At 40.3% G+C, this 21,816-nt stretch overlaps 1 long non-coding RNA gene across 2 annotated transcripts; it reads right to left on the reverse strand.

The window, feature by feature from the left end:
- Positions 1-5,920: 5,920 nt before the first annotated feature.
- LOC135446787 (uncharacterized) lies at positions 5,921-21,571 on the reverse strand. Of its 2 annotated transcripts, XR_010439887.1 has the most exons (6): positions 21,484-21,571; positions 21,294-21,384; positions 17,896-18,041; positions 14,494-14,625; positions 8,879-9,044; positions 5,921-8,220 (listed from the first exon to the last, which is right to left on the reverse strand). It is a non-coding gene; the product is annotated as an uncharacterized LOC135446787 (long non-coding RNA). The 2 variants fall into 2 exon arrangements; XR_010439886.1 differs by lacking the exon at positions 21,484-21,571 and having other exon boundaries at positions 21,294-21,445.
- Positions 21,572-21,816: the final 245 nt, after the last annotated feature.

A 21,816-nucleotide genomic window follows, 5' to 3' on the forward strand; every position in this document is an offset into this window, starting at 1 on the left:
TGCCCAAAAGCAAGCCCCAGAGGCTTCTTCTCACCTGAAGCAGGACCCTGATTAAATCTCCCAGCTGAATTGATTCACAGGGGCTTTTCTTTTATTACCAAGTAGGGTTGCCTACTCAGCTGTAACCATTTTTAGTATATCTCAAGTGTGGAGGTTTTTTTTCCCCCCGAAGCTGAATTTAACACAATTTTCTGTGAAAGAGAAACTGAGAAGTTTTTTAGAAAACATAGAAGCTTTCAGACCATTTAAAATGGAGGTAACATGTTCATTTCATTCACAAAAGATGGTTAACTAAACTGAAAGTGGAAAACTTTATTCTGCATAAAAGAATTGTCCAATACTGGACAACGCTTTTATTCTTCATTTTTGTAAGGACTTTTGAACGAGTGCCTTTTTTAAAAGGGTGAAATCTAAGATCAAAATAGGAATAAGTAAAAGGGAAAGGAATCAGATATTACAGCAAGCTGGAAGGGGGTGAGGACTGGAATCTCATTACGCTAATACCTGGGTGCATTGAAAAAATTCAATTTTCATTGCACTTTTTGTGAGTTGGGGGGATGATAATATCTGTTATACAGAAAGGAACTGAGACACAGCCACCTTCATCCTGGGGATCTGGTTTGATCAATGATGAACATGATGTTTCAGAGCACACAGCATTATATAGCACTAGGTATGATTAAAGTCCAGCATTTCCACACAATTTCTCTAAAAAACAATAGGTACAACATGATCAGTCAGCTCTTTGAAACTGTATGTTCTTAGCATTCTCATTCTAGACCATGAATTGTGAACTAACAGTTTATAGTAGAGCTTTAAAAAAATAACAACAACAACAATAATAATAGTTTAGGAATCCCCTCATAGTTTTTGTAACACCTGACATGATTAGCACTTTATAAGATAAATCATTATAAGAACAGAGAGAAACTTTTGCAGATAGCATTAGCTGTATGGAAATTAATGCTGAGTGGTCTGTTTTCAGTGTCAGCTACCCTTAATTTCCTGAGACCAGTATCTGATGTTAATGATACAACAGGAGCTAATTAGTGAATGGTTAAGAGTGTGCTAGAGAAATCCCACCTTTTTCCCCTACTCCTGAAGGTAAAACTTGTGGCCATTCCCTGCTAATTGCATTGTATGGATTACTTAAGTGCTAGCGTAAGGTGCATGAAAAAGATAACACCAAATTGGGAGATAAGCAGAAAGGATCTGACCTTCTTAGTCAAGGTCATTGATAGTGTAATTATTCTGATAAGCCAGGCATAATGATCTCCTGCACTATCAAGACACCCAGGCTATTCAGTTCAGCAATGACATATTGCACTTTCCAGCAGAGCCCATACTTGTGCTCTTTAAACCTGTCAGAGGTTGAAGCTACCTATTCTAAACTGCTTGAACACAGGACTGTGTGTCAGGCTAAAACTGCCAAAGGAGGAAAGAAAGGTGTTGGAAAGGTTTGTTGCATGCAAAGCTGCCCTGGGTAACTCTCCTACGAGACAGGCAAAAACAGCAGGATCCAATTTTCTTGGTTCTAGACCAGAACTTTCTGCAATGTAAGGCTGGGGATGTGAGTGGTGCAGCAGGGCAGCCTCAGCCCTGGCTGCAGAACAGCCCAGTGCTCATGTACAGGCTCTGGGGAGCACCACCAAACTCCCGGGGCTGCAGCATCCCAGAGGATGCACCGGCAGCAGGACCAAACTTCAGGTGCTCTGCTATTTCTTGGGAGAGGGCCAGAGCTAAGGGGGAGATATCTCACAGGCCACACCAGAAATTCAGGATAAATCAATTGCTTTTCCTTCTGTGGATTCTCATGTTACTGTCCCACCAGCACTACTCCAAACTTCAGGCAAAAAAAAAAACAAAAGGAAAAGGAGAAATCATCTACGGACTCCACTGACCTGTGTTTGTAGAATCAGATTAAATGAGCCCATATGGGCTGTACAGCAGGGGGCAAAGTTTGGAGGGAATTGCTCTCACTTTCCCTACAAATTGTGTGTTGAAAGCAAGCTCAGCCCTCATAATAATCACTGAATTTGAAAAACCCTTAATCACTATTCAAAAGGCAATCACTTACGCATGCACGATTGACAGCACAAAATGCAAGTTTCATTGAACATCAGTCTGGCTGCACTTATTTCTTTTTCATTCCTTAGGCTCTACAAATAAACTTCAACCTATCCAGGAAGACAGTTTCACATCATGCAGGTTCCTGTGAAATTAAGGCAAGGATTTTCAGCATTTAGAAAATACACCTGGCCTGTGATGGACACACTTAAGCAATGCAAAACAAAATTGCTTGTATTGAACACATGAACAACCACTGTGGACTGTTCTGTGTGAGTGTCAGGAAATTCCGTGCCCACTCCACAGGGGCAGCTATGCCCCACGGATCAATGGCAGCTGGGGAAAGGGCTGGGCAGATTGGGAAGGCAGCACTAGAAAGGCTTCAGAAAGAATCAGCCCTCCGAGGGTGTGCAGAGCCTCTTGCCAGAGCTGGGAGCAGACCTGTGCCTGTCTGGAGAAACAAGACTACAAAGAAATAATCCTTTAGTATTAAAACTAAATGAAGTTGATTCTAGTGAACCACATCAGTGTTTCAAGTTCCTGAAGTTCTACCAAGTTCAGTTGTCTTTTGGAGTCCTTTTTGCATGTATTTATTTGATCACAGCAAGGTCTTTGTGGTCTCAGAGGGAAATACAGTGTTCCCCATTGCAGATATAAAAATTTCATGGTGGTCTGTGCCTTGTTCTACTGAGCTTTGCTGCCCAGTAACTTCTGGGCTGGGGTAAATGTTTGTACTGCCACACAATTTTCTGATCAGTGCATCATCTTTGCTTTTGTTTGTTCACAGGTCTAATATAACTGTAAGTAAAGAAACAGAGCTATAAATAATTAATCATTAAAATAATGAAAATCATCACATTGTAATGATGTGATTTTTCCCTCTGTGCCTTTGCATGTATTTCATTTTCCTACTGGCAAAGTCTATAGTATAACACAAAACACAAAAGTTGAAAAGAGGTATAAAATATGCAAATTGATGGACAGACACATACAATGGAGAATAACAGAGAATATACCTTCCTATTTCAGCACAGCCCCTAAATCATAATTTTCTTCTGTAACAGATGTTCACATGAAATGGGTTTTTTTTCTTCTTTGTGCAACCACTGAGGCTGGGTTCAGAGCTGAGACTGAGCATCTCAGAGATAACACAGGAGTGATATTTCTAATCTTATTTCTAGATCTAGTTCATCATGAGTCCAAGGCAAGAAAAGTCCAACAAGCTCTGCAAAACAATGTGATTCGAGGAAATAATCTCATTGACCATTTAATTGTCACTTAGCTACAGTCCCAAAGGAGGAGATGGAAAGGTTTTTTTCCTCAGGGACATAACCACTTTTATCCTTGGCTACAATCTATCAGCTTTTTTTTCAGGACCAGGATATTTGTTCTTTGACTCTGCAATAACATGTTCTTTCATCTGACTCCACACAAGCACACCCTTTCTTCTTGATTTCAGGTCAGGGAAGGTGGTAACTACACTCTGCACAATAGAAGTCACTGAATTGCTATGTAAGCTGTTAGGAAAATTAATGTATTCAAGTCTCTGCAAACCTCCTTCTTCCTTAATCCTCGTTTCAGGGCTGGCAAATCTTCTTTTCCTTGGTGACTCTACATCTCCCATGCAATATGTATCTTTAATTACATTTTGCTATACATAATCCAAGCCATCCAGTGTCATATATGTGACAACACAGAAAATGGTTTCGAAGTTGGGATGCCAGTGAGGCTGAAGGAAGGCTGTCAGGAATACAAAGAAATACAGTTTGCGGTTTCCTGCATTTTGGAAAATTCCAGGGTCATAGGTAAGAACAAAATAAAAAATCTGAAATGTTTCAGGTTTTTTTAATTTCCCATTGTTACATTATCTTGATAAAGAAAAGAAGCAGGAAAAAGCCCTTCAAGTTTAACATTTCTTAATTTCTTTAAAATATATTCACTGTCTCTCTAGGTTTATATGAATCACTTTGATTCTCAGACAGAAAGCTTTCCCTGAAAAAAGAAATGCCTTTTCCTATGTGTTTGTACAGCAAACTTCACAAGGTTCACAGCAGCTGTGAAGTGGAAAAAGAATCAGTTAAAAACTATTGCTTTAACAGGAAAAACACACTCCATAGCCTTTCATGCAGTAGTGATCCCCAGGACTAATTTGAATATATGAGAAAACAAAAGGCTTCTGAGGGCTGCAGTAGTAATCAAAGGAGCTGCCTGGGTTGGATAGGGAATCAAAAGCAAGGACGTGCAGTACACGATGGAGCGCCGCCCACGCCGGCCAAGGATGGTGTTTGAGAGTTGCTTTTGCAGCTGCTGGGATGATGACAGACTGCTGTCCCTGGTGAGATGGTGTTTCTTGGGTACCACTTGGGAACAAGCAGGCAGACACTGGGTTTGCCTTGTCCTTCAGCTCATGCGGTATCTTCCTCCATCCGAGGCCACGGTGCCTTGATTTTGTGAGAGTGTGTCTTGCTCTGCCTTGCCATAATTATGTAATTACTGTACAGTCATAAACATCATCCCCCTTGTAGGCGTTGCAAGCTGGACAGACAGAAAAATCAAGATATTCCTAATAACTGATCGTTTTCTAATCTGTTACCCAAAATGACTTTAAAAGCAGAACCATGTTTCAAGTGCGTTGGCAGTGCCAGGCGTTTTTAGATCTCCCTTGGGTCTTATATGCCATTAAAACATTTGATTGGAGATGCCTTAAATATGGTCCTCCTGTTGTACTGTCTGTTGCTGTATTTCTGCCCTTGTTAATTAAGCAAGAAATTTCCTTTTTTTGCCCCTGCCTTTAGTAAATTAGACTGCTTGCTTTAATCTGCTCCATATGGCCATTAGTGGAGTTATATTTCATATGCAGGATAAGAAGATGGGATTTACTGTAGGCATCCCACAATTCCAGATGTGGTTGCATGATCAGGGACTGAAAAAGTCAATTCCCAGCCCTACCCCCACTCCACTCCTGGGTCAGATATTGCTTCTTAGTAGTCAAGTAACACACTAGTGCCATCTGAGAGGGGGCACAGAACAATACACACCATAAATGCAAAATTAATAAAAAATTTCAGTTTTCTCTGATTAAAAAAAAAATGCCTGTAGGATTATTCTCAGCTTTGGGGAAACATATATAGTGCAAATAAACAATAGGCATGGATAGAAGGATTACAGATTCCTCAGTTCCAAACAAATTATCTTCATTAAGCAAGTCTTTCTTCTCTCTTCATCTCTCCTTTTTCCCTGCAATTATTTTACTCAACAATGAATACTGTGCTCAGTCTGCTACAATACTGTGCTCAGTCTGCTACACAGTAATGAAAAAGAACATCTGCGTGTCTGTTTCCACAGCAGTCAAAGATAAAGGCAAATAATCTTTTTTTATTCCCCTTTTTCTTTTGCAATCATGCATTTCCGATATGAGTGGTGGGCTTTAGACATTTAGCCCAGCCGATGTCAAGAATTCTACAGTGATTAAATATTATCTTGTCACATCTGTTCAGAAGCAATACATAACACTTAAAATATCTAGGTTGTAACAACTTATTAGCCACCTATCTACACTGGCAAGATATGGTATCTTAGGTCAGATTAAGACTCATGCTGAGACAGAAAGTAAAGGAATAATGTAGGAGCAGTTAATAGGTCTGAGAGGAAAGCTTGTATTGGCAAATAATAAAAAAAAAAAAAAGGAGAATGAAACAGGAAACAAATTCATGGTGAGAGGATTAAGCAAATAATGATTCTAAGCAAGGAAAAGCCATGTCATAGTTTCAGTTTCATAGTACTCTCCAGAAAAATGAAAAGAGAAGGACACATTTCTTATAAGGGACAACAGAGTGTGGAAGCTTTGGGTCAAAATCTTTCATATGGACAGTTTCTCCTAAACTGTTTGGTGTTCTATGGAGTATATTTTCTCTATATTTTTCTCTACACAAATTTTCACTATATGGTTGAGGCCCTTATGGTTGCACAAGACTATGCAAAACAAAATTATTGTCTGATTCTGATGGACAAAATGTATTGAAGAGCAGACCTAATTATAAAAATTTAATTTGCCAGAAATGGGAGCTAGAATTATATTCCCCATGACAACTAATGTGCTAATGAGCTCTCTGCATGTTCCAGGTTACCCTGAAGATCATGGTACTCTGTAAATGATGAATTGCAAGTATTACAGAAACATCAACTTCATGGTGTTTTCAAGTTTTGGGAGAGGGGCATACTTTATTTTGTGCATGTTTTGTTGCAGCATCCTTGAACTGGTGGAGGCAAATGTGCAGTTGTTGCAGTGAAGAAAAATCCAGGTGTCTTTAGTATGTGTTTCCAGCCATCAGCATGGAAACACTTAGAAGAAACAGAGCACGGTGGGGAGATTGTTATTTCCATTTTTCCTATGTCTTCTTTCAAGTGTACAGATTTACAGAGAAAAACTGTGTGACTCCATTTTCCCTACAATCCACATGCCCACAGATCACGTAAATCTGTGTTTGCCAATACTTTCCTGGAAATGGGCTTCTGGAAGTAGATGCCAGCTACAAATCCATGTAGCATCCTTGCCTCAGATCATCCAAACTTTGTATATTTATCATTCATCCCAAGCTCCAAGTTACATTTTTATCTCATTTGTCAAAGCCTTTGCAATTATCCCTCAGTTTAGGTTACAACCAACGTGTGTGAAGGTGGATACCTGTGCCTGTCTGGCTCTGTATGGAGGGGTGGCATGGCCTGGAGCCAAGGACTGCAAGCTGTGGCTTCTTATTTAGTTGTATAGCACATTTTGGATTTTCAGGGTCTTGTCATAGAAAGGTATTGATTAACAGAGAAAAATGCAGCAGAGTGCAGAGTAAGTGCTTTGAAATGGGTACATTCAAGAGTTAAAGGAATCAGAATTTACCTATTTGGATTTTAGCCAGTAATTTGACTGAGAGTAACTCTCTGAATAAAGACAACACTAAGAAATCTTTGTCAGTAATACATATTTAAGTAGCAAAAGCTGATCCAGAGCACAAATCCAGCTGATATAGCTGTGTGATTGTGGTTTTTTGTTTCTTAGTTTGCTCTTTCATGATCTGTTCTTCCCCAGCTACTAATTTTAGAGATTGAGAGGTTTTAACATGAGGAGAGCTCCTGGGAAATAAGCAATCAAATTGCTCAAGCCATTTCTTTTGGGAATACTTTTGTGTATTTCATCTAATCCTAGTGTTTTGGTCACATAAATAGAGATTACATGGAAGAATACAAAAGATGGAAAGCTGTAGAATCTCCTCCCTCTTGTGAGCACAGATGGCAGCACCTTGGCTGGAAGTCTTTCAGATGTAGGAGATCAGGAGAGGGTAAAGGAGATTTCTTTTGAGTGATGTAGGCTGGGCTCCTTTTCCAGATTTCAGTCTGATCACTCAGGTTCACAGCAAGGAATTAGCAGCACTGAAGGGACCAATCTGCAGGGAAGCTTTGGCAGCTGCAGTTGTGCACCATGTGTGTTATGCAGCACCTGTCACTGGTACTCAGTTAAAACATATTGGAAGGCAAAAATTCAAGCATGCCCTTATACAAGAGAAGTGTGTGAAATTGCAGAGTGCAGGAGCACAGAAACTTGTACCTGTTTGATGGTGTGGTGGCAGAGCTTCAGGAAGAGCACAGTGGTGACTCCAACAGCAGCAAAGCTCACAAAGCCTTCCTGTCATGTTGAACCTCATGGCAGCTTTGCAATTTAACTTGAATGAGAAGCAGGTATTTTGTAGAAGAAGCTTGTGCAGCAGCATGTAATATGCCACCAAACATGATGTGCCAAAAGCAGTGACAGGATACTGACGGGAATTTCTTCTTTCCTCCTTCCAGCATAAATGCACCTCTTCTGAAATCTCGTCTTGATTTACAACATGAACTCATTTTCAGCAGAAATAATGAATTGAGTTCATATTTTCTCAGAAGTAGAAACAACTTAGTCCTGAAGCTAAAGTGCTCTGGAGCTGTCCAAAGGGAGACAGGTAGAAGAGTGAGGGAAAACTGCAGAGCAATGAGTCCAGGGCACACCTCATCTTTCCTCCATACTGTCAGAGCCACCAAACAAAGGGAAAGAACCACCACACCACAGGTGGGTGTCTAAAAACATTCATGTGCCACTGCTTCACAGAGAGCTGCAAGGAAGAGGAAATCCTGAAATGGGAGGGAAAACAAGAACAGAGCAGAAAATAACCAGCAGTGAACAAGACAAGTGGAGAAAGGCAATGAGCTGTCTAACACAGCTAAGGGTGATAATAAATGCCTGTTTAATGGAGCAGGCATAAAAGAAGAACCAGGGAAAAGCAGGATCACTGATAAATGAGGGGGATCAGCAAATTAACAAGATTTTTATAATGGTGGGGTTAATGACCTGTTGTCTTGTATCACTCACTCAGAAAAGGAAAATGGTGAAGAGGTATGAGAGACTATGCATTAATGAGGAACCTGATAATAGGGAAAAACAAGTTGACAAATAATAGAATAATATTGTGGAAACTTTAGGAAGACATTTTAGTAAGTGTTGGGAATAATAAAAGGGTTTTGAAATTTCCATAATTTTTCAAATTTGAGCTACAAAATTTTCAGTAAAGCTTAAAAGAATTGCTGCCATGACAGGGCCCAGTTCAAGGGCTCATGCAGATAACAGGGTCCATGAACACTCAGGCACTGTTTCCTTGCCTGTAGTGGGCTTGGATTCAGACCTGAAGAGGTCATGTGGGGTTCTCAGTCCTGCAATCTGGAGACTCTGGACTTTGTCAAAAAATCACTTCAATGGGCAGTAAAATTTCAAGCACAGAGGTTGCTCTTTTACCTGCCGTGTGCTTCTGAAGTTGCTCATGGTTAAGCATGTGCTTTCCTCAGCCTGGACTGTATCACTGCAGTTTTTAGGACTGACTCCCTCTGAATTTGGTGTTTCCTCCTTCCCAAGCTCTGTAGTTGGAACTTGGTGGTACCCAACGTGCAGGAGCTGCTGAGTTCTGCAACATACATTTCCCAAAAGGGAAGGAATGAACTAGATCCATAAATATGTTGTTACAACAGAAGAATTAAAATGAGTGTTATTTGTTTTGAAGAGGATTTGTCCTCCCCTGTGTCCTCAGCAGAAGCCATTAGCTGCAGATCAAGGTAAAACACAGAAAAAGAGGTAGAAAGTGACTGGTAGCTGTTTCTTTTAGTAATGCTCTGCAAAACAACTGCAGTTCTTGACACACATCATCAGTGAATTCCAGAACTGCAGTTTCTGTGGGCATAGGTTCATACTGTGAAAAAAAGAAAACATGTTGATGCTGGTTTCAGGGATTTTCACACAAAGGGATTTCTACATTGAAATTAGAAATGCACAAATGAAAGTGGGAATGACAAGACTGCTTTCTAACATGATACTTGCATGTGGAATTGATAGACAGATTTGTGATTGCTAATTAAAAAGGGGACAATTCCTTAGCTAGCAAGACATTTCTATTCAAGTTTATGTATTTCTACATTAAAAGAGGATTAAAAAATCATTAGCATGTTTATATTCCAGTTAGCAATCATATTTCCTAGCATCTTAATATTTAAATTTAAAAGATTTTTATGCACTGCCTTGAAAATTATTTGTATAGATGCTTTTTCTTTTATGAACTTTATTAAAAATAAGGCAGCAAGACATTCTGCTGTTGGCAAGAGGCAAATCAAATCATCACCGTCACCATCCTTCTAATCTAGTTATGTGTTTACAGAGAAGAAAGTGTATGTAGGTACCATGTGTAGCCTTAGGATAAAGCTGCTAGAACTGGAGGGTGGTTTAGTTTTGGATTTTGGCTTTTCCTAAAGTGTGCATTTTCCTGTAATGCAGGAGGGTGCTTATGAAAACAGATTTCATCCTCCTAGAAGTCTAAACTTAGCTTAATCTTAGCTTTATGTGAAATATGAACTTTCTGGGATTGGACAAGTTGATAAAATGTATGTAGTTCTTTTTGTTTGAGACTTTAAAAAAATAACCTAATAATTTCATTCTGTATGTATTAAAAACATTACAAAGCACAAATTCATTTCTTATCAGACTAAGAGAAGTGTGCTCATTTAAATCTGTAATATTTCAAATTAATGACTGCTCTTCAAAAATCTGTTCATCTAAGGAGTTATTTGTTCCTTCCCAACATGCCTTTTATTTTTCAAGCAGTCTCCTGATAAAATGATTGTATTGTTTCCCTGTTGAAATACTAACTCGTTTCAACTGACCTGTCTTCCTTTTTTGTCAGAAGTGCTGTCAAACACAATCTCAGAAATTACTTTTCTTACTAGAGGAAGGGAAAAAAAAAGAGCTTGCACTGTCTTATGCTACCTGACCTGAAAGCAAAGTGTCGCTGGACATTTTAAAAACTAAATTTAGAGAGGATTTATGTGTTAAACTATTCTCAGCACTGCTGTGGTTTAAACCTGAGATGGCAACTGAGCACCAGACAGCCACTTGCTCCCTGTCCCACTGGTGGCATGGGGGAAAGAACTGTAAGAGTAAATGTGAGAAAACTCATGGGTTGATATAAAGACAATTAAACAAAAGGTTAAGCAAAAGCTGTGTGCACAAGCAAAGAAAATCAAGTCAGGTATTAAATCATCCCCTGGAAGGCAGGGCCCCATCACATCCAGTGATGACTTGGGAAGACAAAAGTCACCACTCCAAACATCCCCCCTTCCTCCTTCTTCCCCCAGCTTTATATACAGGAATGACACCACATGGAATGGGACATCCCTTGGGTCAGTTGGGGTCAGCTGGCCTGGCTATGTCCCCTCCCAGCTACATGTGCACCCCAATCCCTCACTGGTGGGGTGAAAAAAGGCCTCAACACTGTGCAAGTGCCACTCAACAATAACTAAGACATCCCTGAATATGGTACATTTAATGCATCCAATAGAAGTTTCATTTATGTTTTGGGAAGTCCCTACATCCAGGCATTGCTTCTGTCCTCATTCTAAAATATCTGAGTCCTCCTTCTTTGCAACACATTCAGGATATTCAAACATGAAAATTTATTTACAGAACACAAAATTTAAAGCAATATTCCTAATACACATTAAAAAGTACTATGTGCTATATATCTAATTTTCCATCTTCATCATGACAATAATTCTTATGAAGATAATTTTGGCAATTTTGTTGGACATCTTACAATTTCAGGAGGAGTCCTAAATGCAATGGAGTAGAGCACACAAAGGCATGACCTCTTAGGAGAGACGCTAATAAGACCGTGCGTGTAAAATGTTCACTGGAGACTGTATTGATCCTGAAAGATCATCTTAATCATAGATGAAAGCATGCCAATACTAGTTAAATACAAGGAATGATTTGGGTTATGTGTGTGCTTATATATATATATTGCATAAATATATAAATCAAGAGGTCTGGAAATTTTGCATTAGTATGGTAATAATTGCAGAGCAATGGGACCAAGCATTTCCAAAAGCACCTACCATAAGAATTTCAGAATTGTGCTATTATGCTGCTTCCATGTGGTTTTTGTGCCTCTAGGGAAAAAGCAGGGCTGGGATAATAACCCAACAAAAATAAACTAAACCATCAGCAAAATGAAGATACAGGCCAAGATGAGAACATATGCTCGTGTTTACAAGTCTTGTGTAAGAGGGATAGGGATGAATGCATAGTACAAGGTTTGTCCTGCTGCTGTCATCCTACAAGTGTAAGCCAGACCTGGCAAAAGGATGAAAATATTGTTTGGCAAAGGCTTAAAATAACTCAAAATCTGGCTTGGCTTCAAGATGAGTTACAATGAAACATGGTGGTTTTGAAATCCCCAGGAAAGAAACATTCTGGTAAGACAATCGTTTTACTTGGAAGTCCTTTTTTTTTTTAGAAAGCCAAAGGCATTTCATTCTGAAAATATGAAGAGATAAATAATAAAGAACTGAAAACTGAAAGAAGTCATTGCAGCTATAAACAATGTCGAAATGTCACCAAGCTTTGCTCTTTTTAGTGTATTGGAGAGCAGGAGGGTAGCAGGGGCTTGAGAAGGGGGAGAGAGAACCTCTGCTCTAGACAGGGAGCACATAAAGAGGAATAAAAGCAGTAGAGGGCTTCTGATTCTGCCACCAGATGGGTTCTGCTTTCTTGGAAGGGCAGCGTTGCAGTATCAGAACTATCAGCAGCCAAGCTCTGTTTTGTCCTTTTCCTCCAGTGTCTCCCCCCTGCCGAGGGTTTAGCTTGCGTGGTGGGCTGCTTTCCCTCACACGCCCTCATTAACCACATCTTCAGCTCCTGCTTCCATCTCTCACTTACTACACTTGCTGTCACCAATAATGTATTCCCTTTGATTCCCTTCCTCACTTTCTTCCCTCCACAGCCCTCCAGAAGACATCAGGAAATTTGCATTTCCCTCTCAAGAGTGCGAGGCTGAGGAGCAGTGAGGATGACTCGTGACACGCTCGACGGGGAGCGGCATCACAGGCAGGCGTTATTTGACATTTCTGCAGGCGTGCCCTACATAGCTGCTGTGGCAAAGCCCCGCTCCCCAGCCAGACAGATCCCTCTTCTGATAACAGCCCCTTCAGCTCACATTTTCAAAGCCATCTCCAGCAAAATGGGAAATATCAGCACTCCTACCCTCCACCCTTTTGCCACCCCGCAGCAGAGAAATTTGCCAGGAAATGGATTTTTTTCAACATAAGTGTTCAGACAAAAAGTGCTGGGAATGTCAACACGTCTCCATCACACATGTTATTGTATACTTTATGTCAAGAGCAGTTTCAGCCACACCTGCATTACTCTACATGAGATGCTTGTTAGATGGAAAGCTACTCTTGGGTCCCTTTTGTGTCCCTTATTTTTTCAAGGGAAAACAGATGGGTTTGTTTCAACAATTAGTTCTAAAATGCTGCATGAGTGATTGTTTTATCTTCATACATTATTTGCTTTACAAGATTTTCCAGACTTCACTGGTTGTATCCAGAGGTCTCCTTGGTCTGCCAACATACAGCTAAAGCAAACCAAAGCATTTAGTCACTCCAGAATTGCAGGTGTGCCTAAAATTAGGCATGGGCTTCATATTGTTTGTGCCTAAACTATTGACAAGGCACAGAGCACCTCTAAAGATTAAAGCCACAAATTAATTGTTTAGTCTCTAACAGCTGTTTCTTTTTACATTGTTCAGTAAAATACCAGACTTAGTCACTCTGTTTCTGTGGTGTTTGCTGATGAATTTTTAAAATAAAAGGATTACTGGAACAATGTCATTGTAGTTCTCAAACTCACATTAATAGAATAGATTTCTTGTTAGCAGAAAGGAGCAGTGAGTCACAGCCGGTCTGACAATGGGGAAAACATGTCTGCTTTATAAGAAAGGGATTAAATCTGAGGTGTGACTGTCTTGGCCATTGAAAAGGATTTTACTGTAGGTGCCACTCAGATTAAAAATACAACCTTATAAGAAAACTAAAGACAAAACCTGTGGTGAATACAACCTAGAGTTACACGCAGCTATCCAGTGTTCTAAAAGTAAAAATCTAGTTTATACACTGTAGATGAACAGACTTAGATTCAGAGCAAGTGTAAAATGGACTTATATCCACACACACAGATCCCTAAAGAACGACAAGAAGAGAACTTCTTTCTGACCACAAACAATTAGCAGCTGGCTGACATCCCACAGCAGGAAGACCAACATCCTTTTTTACATTTCATTCTAATGAGTGGGACTGTGGAAATGGCATGATTATTTCTGTAGGCCCCAGTCCAAGACAGCACTTAATCTTATCAGCAGGAATTTTAACCCCACCATACGGCCAAGGCAAAGAGGTTAGCAGGATTAAAGGGTGATTAGTTGTTTGCAGCCATGCTCCAAGAAAGTGTCTGTGTGTGCAAAGAGCAATTCACCACTCAGGTCCTGGAGACAACCAGCACAAGGTTTCTTGTTGGCTTCCCCCTGGGAAGGGTGAAGGAGTAGGGAAAGCATGTGATGAAAGAGGCAGCTTCCCTGGGAAGCTACAGGCTCTTGGGAGCAGCTGGAGTAGAAACAGTTTAAACCAGCAATACACAGCAACTACATCAATGGCACAATAATCACTTTCTTTTCTTCTCCCTTTGCTTGCCCTGCCAAATCCAGCTTGGCCACACCAACAGCTTCCAATGCCTTAATAAGTTGTAGCTCATGCTACAGACACTGCACATCTTTCTCATTTCTTGGAAGGCTTGCAGCACTGCAAAGAAATCACCAAGCAAAAAATTCAGGCCTTTACACTTTGGATATGGAGAGTATATATTGATATTAAAAAGAAATCTGGTGGGAAACAAATGAAAAATGCAAGTAAAATCACCCACTATATAAATTCTCAATTGGTTTTGGAGATTCCACCCCCCCCCTTTTTTTTTTTTTTTTGGAAAGCTTAGTTTTTCCTTCTACGTGTCAGTATCTCCTGAAGCATAACATCTACCTGTAGCTTCAGAAAGTCTCCCTGCTTTAATAGCTGTGATTTCCAGGCTCTGTTACAGGTTCCTTCTTTTCTCCCTTGAAATTGGAATCCTTCATATCCACTGTTGTTTAATTTGCCGCATGGCTACCTTTGCTGAAACAATATTAAAAAGGATGTGTCATTAACTCAAGTTTTAAATTTTTTATCCTGATATCCTCTGCTTCTATGTGCATTTTGTAACAGTAATAGCACACTTTTGCAGGACTTCCAAAGACTTTGATTTTGACCTTGGAAAATTCTTAGCTTTTTTTTTTATTTTTATGCAAGAAAGAAAAAAAATTGCAAATAGAAGGAAAGTCTTAAACAAATCATGTGTCTTGTTACTTTAGCCTTTGATACAGCTTGGCTGTACTTCTTGGAGGCTTTCATCTGCTTTATGAACATTCATGATTATTTTAGAACAGTGCTTTATTGCAACCTCCCAGGTAAGCAGCTTTTCTAGGCTGTGTGAAGGCTTTGAGGCCACCTAGAAAAGTTTACCCAGGTTGTTGCAAAATGCTTTCAGTGGTGATTCATCCAAATTTGTCCCATTGTGAAATAGGCCAAGTTCATTTAGTCCATCAGGACACGTGTCCTCTGGGAAGAGTGGTGACAGGACACACCTCAGTTTAGCTACACCATCACAGAAAGACAAGCTAAATTACCATCATGAAACCATCAATATTGCCTTTCACCAATCCACCCTGAAAGAGATTTCTACTGCCATTTTAGTTCCTTTTCTCATAAGGGGATCTATTCTATATGTTGTCATATGTAAGTGTGGCATACAGCATTTGAAAGAGTTTGAATTGGGTTTTATTTCTCTCAAGCAAATAATAGTAAATAACCTGTACAGTTATGTCTAGGTCAAAGCAATATCTCCTAATATAATTACAAGTCCATAAAAGCCTGAGGCACACATGCAGGTCCATAACAGAGCATCCATCACCACAATAACTAATTTAGAGCTTCTTGTTGGTTCTGCCTTCCCTCTCCTTAAAATCCATAGAAACATCTGTCTTTTTATTTTACCTATTAGATGCCTGTGAAATCCATAGACCAGCTCTGGGCTGGTGCCTTCTGCATTTACTGGGACACAAGTATAAGGTCACATTTGTGGGATCCTAAGTGCTCAGTGTGTATTACTTATGGCTGATGTGACCTTAAGGCTAGCCAGGTTTTAAGCCACACGTACTGAAATATTACTTCTCACAGAACCAATATTACTTAGACCTTAAAGAAGTGGTGTATCAGGCAGGTTCAATCTCCTCACTGATAAGAAAAATCAAATCAGCCAGGTTTGGTACATGAGGCATTCACCCTTCCCCCTACCCAACCCCAGAGATCCAATTCATAATCCTCAACTCTAAAATACAACCTTATCTTATCTTTTTGCCCAAGACTTGAATGTCACGTGCTGTTCTGTGCTCTGCAAAGGCTAAATTGCCATTTTTAAGCCATCACCTTGAGAACAGCTGAAGGTGCACAGAAGCCTTGGCACACCTTCCCATATCCTTGTGGCATTTAACAAGAAATTTTCTTGACATAGAAAGTGCTGGAGTCACGTGCTGTGATTGCTTAAGAGATATAATAAGGTGTGCCAGTCATTTGGCATTTCTCAGAAGAGCTCAAACCTGCCCAAAGCTATTTTTTATTGCTTTCACACCCTATAATCCTCCACCCTTTGCAGAGAGATTATAATTGTTTTTAAAAAGACCTTGTTCAAGACTCCTGTGTTAGAAGCAAGTTCAGCTCAGGTAAAAATTTGATTTAGTCTTCTAAAAGCAGAGTTTGAACTGGAATCAAAATCAGCATTTCAAACTATCACCTAGCAAGCTCTCTAATAAAGACACACTTAACCTGCTCTGTTCACAGTACAGACAAAAGGCACCTGCACTTTTCATGCCAACATTATCAGCCCAGCTTTGATATTTATTGCTGGTGATGTAAAAATATATGAACACCCCAAAGCATTTTTTTCTGTCTAAACTCAATTTGTAACATGGGCTGTAAAGCTGAAAAAGAACTAATCTTTTCTTCCCTATGGCAAATTGAGGTCCCGCTGGATTTCTGGCATTTTCCTTCCTCTGTTTCAGAGAAGAATTGGGGTCTCTCATACAGATTTTTTTGTGTGGAGGTTTTCATCTCTGTCAGAGCTCCTTCACTTGGGTAAACTTCCCTTGAGTCCCAGCTGGAGGAAACTTCATCCAAGCTGAATTGTCTTCCTCATAGGGTCTTTAAAGGAACACAGGAACCCCTTTAAGAGCCTGTGTTTGAAAATTTCCATGTACACTCTCCAAAGTGCCTGTCCTTGGAGATTTTGAAAGCAATGAATTATGCTCAAGAGGTAGCAGAGCCTTGTGAAAGGAGATGTCTGGTGTCACCACAGGTGGCCATGTGACCCACAGAGCAAGAGTTTAATCCAAACTAGAGATATGAGTTACTGCAGGCTGGACTGAAGTGTCTGGGGCGATTTTGTAAGATTGTTCTGTTCCCCTAAGTATCAGTCTGCAAAATACATCACACAATTATGAGTATTTTCAGCCTTATTCTCGAAGTTAACAAAATGTATGCAGCATTACCATTCTTTTTTTTTCCCACATACTTCAGATGTCCTCCCCTTTTTTTTTGCTAAGAACACACTTTACTGCTAATAGATGCTATAGAAAAAAATTCAGATTCCTAAAAAAATAAATTTTATATTGATCAAAGCACTGCAAATATTCTAAGAAGGGTTCGTTTTAAATTATGCAGCACAGAATCAACTAGGAAATTTCAAAGTGCATCATGAGATGCTTTGAAAATGCTTCAATCAACCCTCACATAGCTCAAAAATCCCTCTGTTCTGATTCTGCATAAACAACTGTGCCCTGTCCTTACTGATGCTGTGAGCACTACCAACAAGGTGCTAATGAGGATTTTTGTGCGTGTGTCTGTGTGTGTGAGGGAGTAGGGACATATCTCTTAACAAAGAATTTGACTAATCTGACAAGGTCACTTCTATATAAGCAGCTAAACATCTGTCAGCCTGTAATGACTTCTTCTGATCAATAGTGACATGGCCAGATTTGAAACTGGCAACCTGGAGGCAAAAGGCTTTGTATCCTGGTACTAATCTCCTCAGCTCCCTGGTCCCCTCCGAGGTGCTGCTTTCTAATGAATACATTCGACATTCAAAATGACAAATGGCTTCAATTAAAAAGAGGTCTCGGGGAAAACATTCCCTTTGCTGAATGGAAGACCCCACAGTATTACTCATTTATTCTTTTAGGCCACTGCAGTTAATATGTCAGTTCTTAAATTAAAAGTTTCTGTGTGCATCCTGAAGAAAGGTGCCTGGGAGCTGCCTTGCCTTGAGACACGAGCCTTTCCCCCTTTGCTCACCAGGAGGTGGGAAGCACGGGCTGAGATCGAGAGATGCACCCCTGAGAATGTCACTGGTGTCCACAGAATTGAAGCCTTGCCTCTCTTAGGGCTTTGTAGTTGCTGCAGGTTCTGCTTTTAAAATACAGCAAGGAGGATTGCAGACCCTGCAACAGGCAAGAAGCTGGGTGAGCTCATTGATCAGGAGAGGAAGAGCTCGCTGTTTCCCTCATTACTGTGAAGCTGGGGGAATGAGGCAGAAAGGCCAGCTCCTGCAAAAATGAACTTTAACAAGAACAATTATTTTTCATGCCATTACCTGCAACACAAGCACGTTCTTTCAGCCTTGGCTGCTGGCAACAGATGGAAGGTTAACACAGGGGTCTGAGTTCACAATCGGCTGCTTTGTGCACCCCACAGCCCTGCTGACCACTTTGACGGTGCGCTTTTCCAAGTTAAGCCTTTAATTCAGATATTCAGAGTCTGATCCTGGCATTCCTTCTGAAGCCTGAGGTCAAGTGAAAGCTGTGCAGTTCATAATATTCCTCACAGACATGCACACCAGGCACTCCTGAGTCCACCTGAGCTGCAGAGCAGCAAGTTCAGGAGGTGAAGCAGAGAGACTGTGCTGGAAGAAATCTGTAAAAAACTGCCTTGATTTAAAGCAAAATACTTTAGAAGCATCTAACTGTGGTAGGGCGATAAGAAATGCAGCAAAGTTTATTGGCTCACATAACTCGATTAAGCTTAAGCTTTGCTGCTTAAGCATTCTTGTGGGAGCTGAATCAGGACAGAGGCAGAGACTACAGCAGCCCTGAAGCTTTTTGGCCTGAGCTCTTCACTGCTGAGTCTTACAGAGGATTTGCATGCACCCTGCAGCCCCCAAATCCCCTGAGCTAGTCAGTCTGCCATCAGCTACCCCAGCACGACTTGGAGCAGCTCCACCAATTGACATCCCACTCTTGTCCCCCAGCTGGATGCCCCAGGAGTGGCCTGTGCTGCCCTGAGCTCTGCTGTGCAAAGAGGTGCTCATGTCCTCTCTTGTGCAGCTGTCCCTCTGGGATCCCTCTGCCAGGTCAATATTTGAGTCTCTGGTGGTTTTTACTCTGCTGCCTCCACCAGAGGCAAACTGGGCATGAAGTGTGACCATGAGAGCTCTTCTAAAATGTCTCTCAGCTACTTCTGCTGGCATGAAGGGACAAAGCAGAAGGCAGTGGGAAATTGGATCAGGAGTTTTAAAGCAGTTAGAAGCTGCTCCAGAGAGAGGATTATATTGTTTGTAAAAAAAGGAGCCAGAGGCAGGAAGTCACACTACTGCTTTGGAACCTCTTCTATTCATGGTACTGATGTGAATGATGAACTTTTCCTTCCTCTCCCCAAACTGCTCGAAGAGTTTTCTCTGACTTGACTGAAAGGTCATCTAGGTGGTTTGCTCCAGGAATTCCAATCTGTGTTTTTTCAAGTTCAGGGGTTACCAACTCTACTTGTCTCAGCAATTTGAAAAGCCTTCAGATACTATTATCTTCAGTTCAGACCAGTGAATGTTTTTGCTAATGAGTTCCAAGAAGAAAAAAAATTATTGTCTTAGGAAATTCTTGTCTAAGGAAATACTAAAATGACAAAGATGATTCACCTTGTCAACTGAATAGCTAAAAAAGAAAGCCCAACACAGCTGAACTGCTGCAGTTCTGGATCACATCTATGCTCACTTCTGTAAGACTCCAGAATGTAAAAGTGCCTGGCAGTTCAAATGAGAACCTGATTAACTGAAATCCTCTAGACCTCATCAGGTTTAGACACAAAAAGTTCAGGAAAATTATCACCTACAGGCCTTGTTCATTAGCAGTGATGCCACTGTCAAAGAAATTGTATAAGGAAGGCAGCACATATGCAAGCTGAATGCCTGCCATGACACAAAATTAGATGCTATTACAGCATATCCTAAACACCTAGGCAGTACTATACAGTTTTCACAAATTTGAAATTACCTACCTTCACTTTCACAACAAAAGCCATTGCTGCCATATCATTAAATTGCAAAAGTGGTAAGTACAAAAAAAGCAGTGAACTAATAGTAAAAGACCACTCACCATAAACCTATCTTACATCTATCTTGCTCTGTGGCTTGAGACTGCAGCAAAGTCAAAGCCACAATAAAGTTTTCCATTAATAATCTAAGATGCAATTTGGCTGGGGAATAGCTGCTTTGGCTTTTGGCTAAATTCTGAACACCTTTCTGGGCACACCATTAGTATGATGGGCCTCATACCTACATAAATGTTCTGTCTGTAAATGCATGGTGATTCCACCCTCTGCCATTATCTGAATCCAGAATACACAAGTCATTAACATCACCCTGCAATTACAGGAATTCATTTAAATGAGACTTTCACAGGTCCATTCAGCCATCCAGTGTATCCCTCCATTTAAAGGCTATTACATAAAGCATAGCAGCAGGCATATAAAGAACTCGACCTTAATTATTTTTTGGCTCTGATGTTGAAGATCTGGAACTTGAAATCTATCTTAGCAAGATATCTGTGATAATTTATTTTAGCTTTGTAACAAATGTGAATTCTCTGGTGCTTCTCTCCTACTGTATGAAATGCTGAGGAGTCTGTTCAGGTTTACAGTTCACTGGTCTGTGCTTAAAATATCTGTTACAATAAGCAGAGAAATGAATGGAAGGGAAAATTGTCTATCAGCACTCTGAGAGGTGAAGTTTTGAAGAATAGCAATATCACAAAAGTTATAAACCAGATCCATTTTGCAAGTGTAGCTCTGAGAACATTTCCCCATCAGCTCCAGTAAATTGCAACATGGCTGGGTGTATCTAGCCATACAGTCAGTATATTAATGTCACTATTAAACACCTGAGAGAAACAGGGTGTCTGCAAAATTACAGAGTGAGAGAAATGAACACCAGCAGCCAAAGAGCCATTCAGTGGTAAATGCCTGAGTTTTCACTGGGAAGCAGCTACACAGAGCAATGTGAACTGCAGTTCAGGGCTGCTGGGAGCATCCAGAGGGCTTTAACCTGAAGAAGCACCAAATGTCACTACAGTTACTTACATAACTGTCCAAACTGCTTTGTAACAAGTCCTTTAAAGGCTTAAGGTAGTTTAAGGATTTACTTGATAGTTACACTGATATTGCCCTGGGACTTACTTTATAGTTTGCTAGTATTTGTATACAATTTTTATAAAGAAGTTTTAAAACTCTAAACAATAAGTTAAATGCAAAACAAACAGAAAACAAACAAACAAAAAAAACCAACCACAAATCAAAAGCAAACAACCAGATAAAAACTGCATATGGATAATGTTAGAAATATTAAGACAAACTTTTGTGTCTTCAGCATTGTAGTTTTCTACTTCATATAACTGGTATGATTTGAAGCACTAAGAGGAAAAACTCACCTTGCTAGCTGGCTTGCTTATCTTCCTGAATACTAAAAAGTGAGGATCCAAAGGGCTGACACTTTGAAGTGGTATTTTATTCTTAGAGGTGCTGCAGAAATATTATTATTAGTAGAAGCAGTAACAGTATTAGTATTAACAAAAGAAGCACAAGGAACTCTCCTGACTCCCACATCCCATCACCATTTACCAAGCACTATTTGTAGGCTCTTCATCAAGTCCAAATCTGTAACTCAGCTGCACCTTAGCACCCGGGGATGAGGATTATTGGTAGCAACTGCTGATTCATTAGATTGTTATCATGCTTGGGGGTGGCACTGCCTCCTTTTATGCCTGTCAGCACTTAACAGACAATAACAGTTAATTGTAATTGGTAGCCATCACTAAACCTGTGCCAAACCCCAATTAGCCTTCAGATTTCTGGCTGAAATACTAGCAGCATTTATAAACTGCACACATTTCACTGCTCCTTGTTCCCCAAAGCAGAGAGGCTTTCTGCTTTCCTGGGCAGTATCAGCTGGAG

This window comes from Zonotrichia leucophrys, chromosome 4 (assembly GCF_028769735.1).
Source record: "Zonotrichia leucophrys gambelii isolate GWCS_2022_RI chromosome 4, RI_Zleu_2.0, whole genome shotgun sequence".
In the NCBI taxonomy this organism is placed as follows: domain Eukaryota; kingdom Metazoa; phylum Chordata; class Aves; order Passeriformes; family Passerellidae; genus Zonotrichia; species Zonotrichia leucophrys.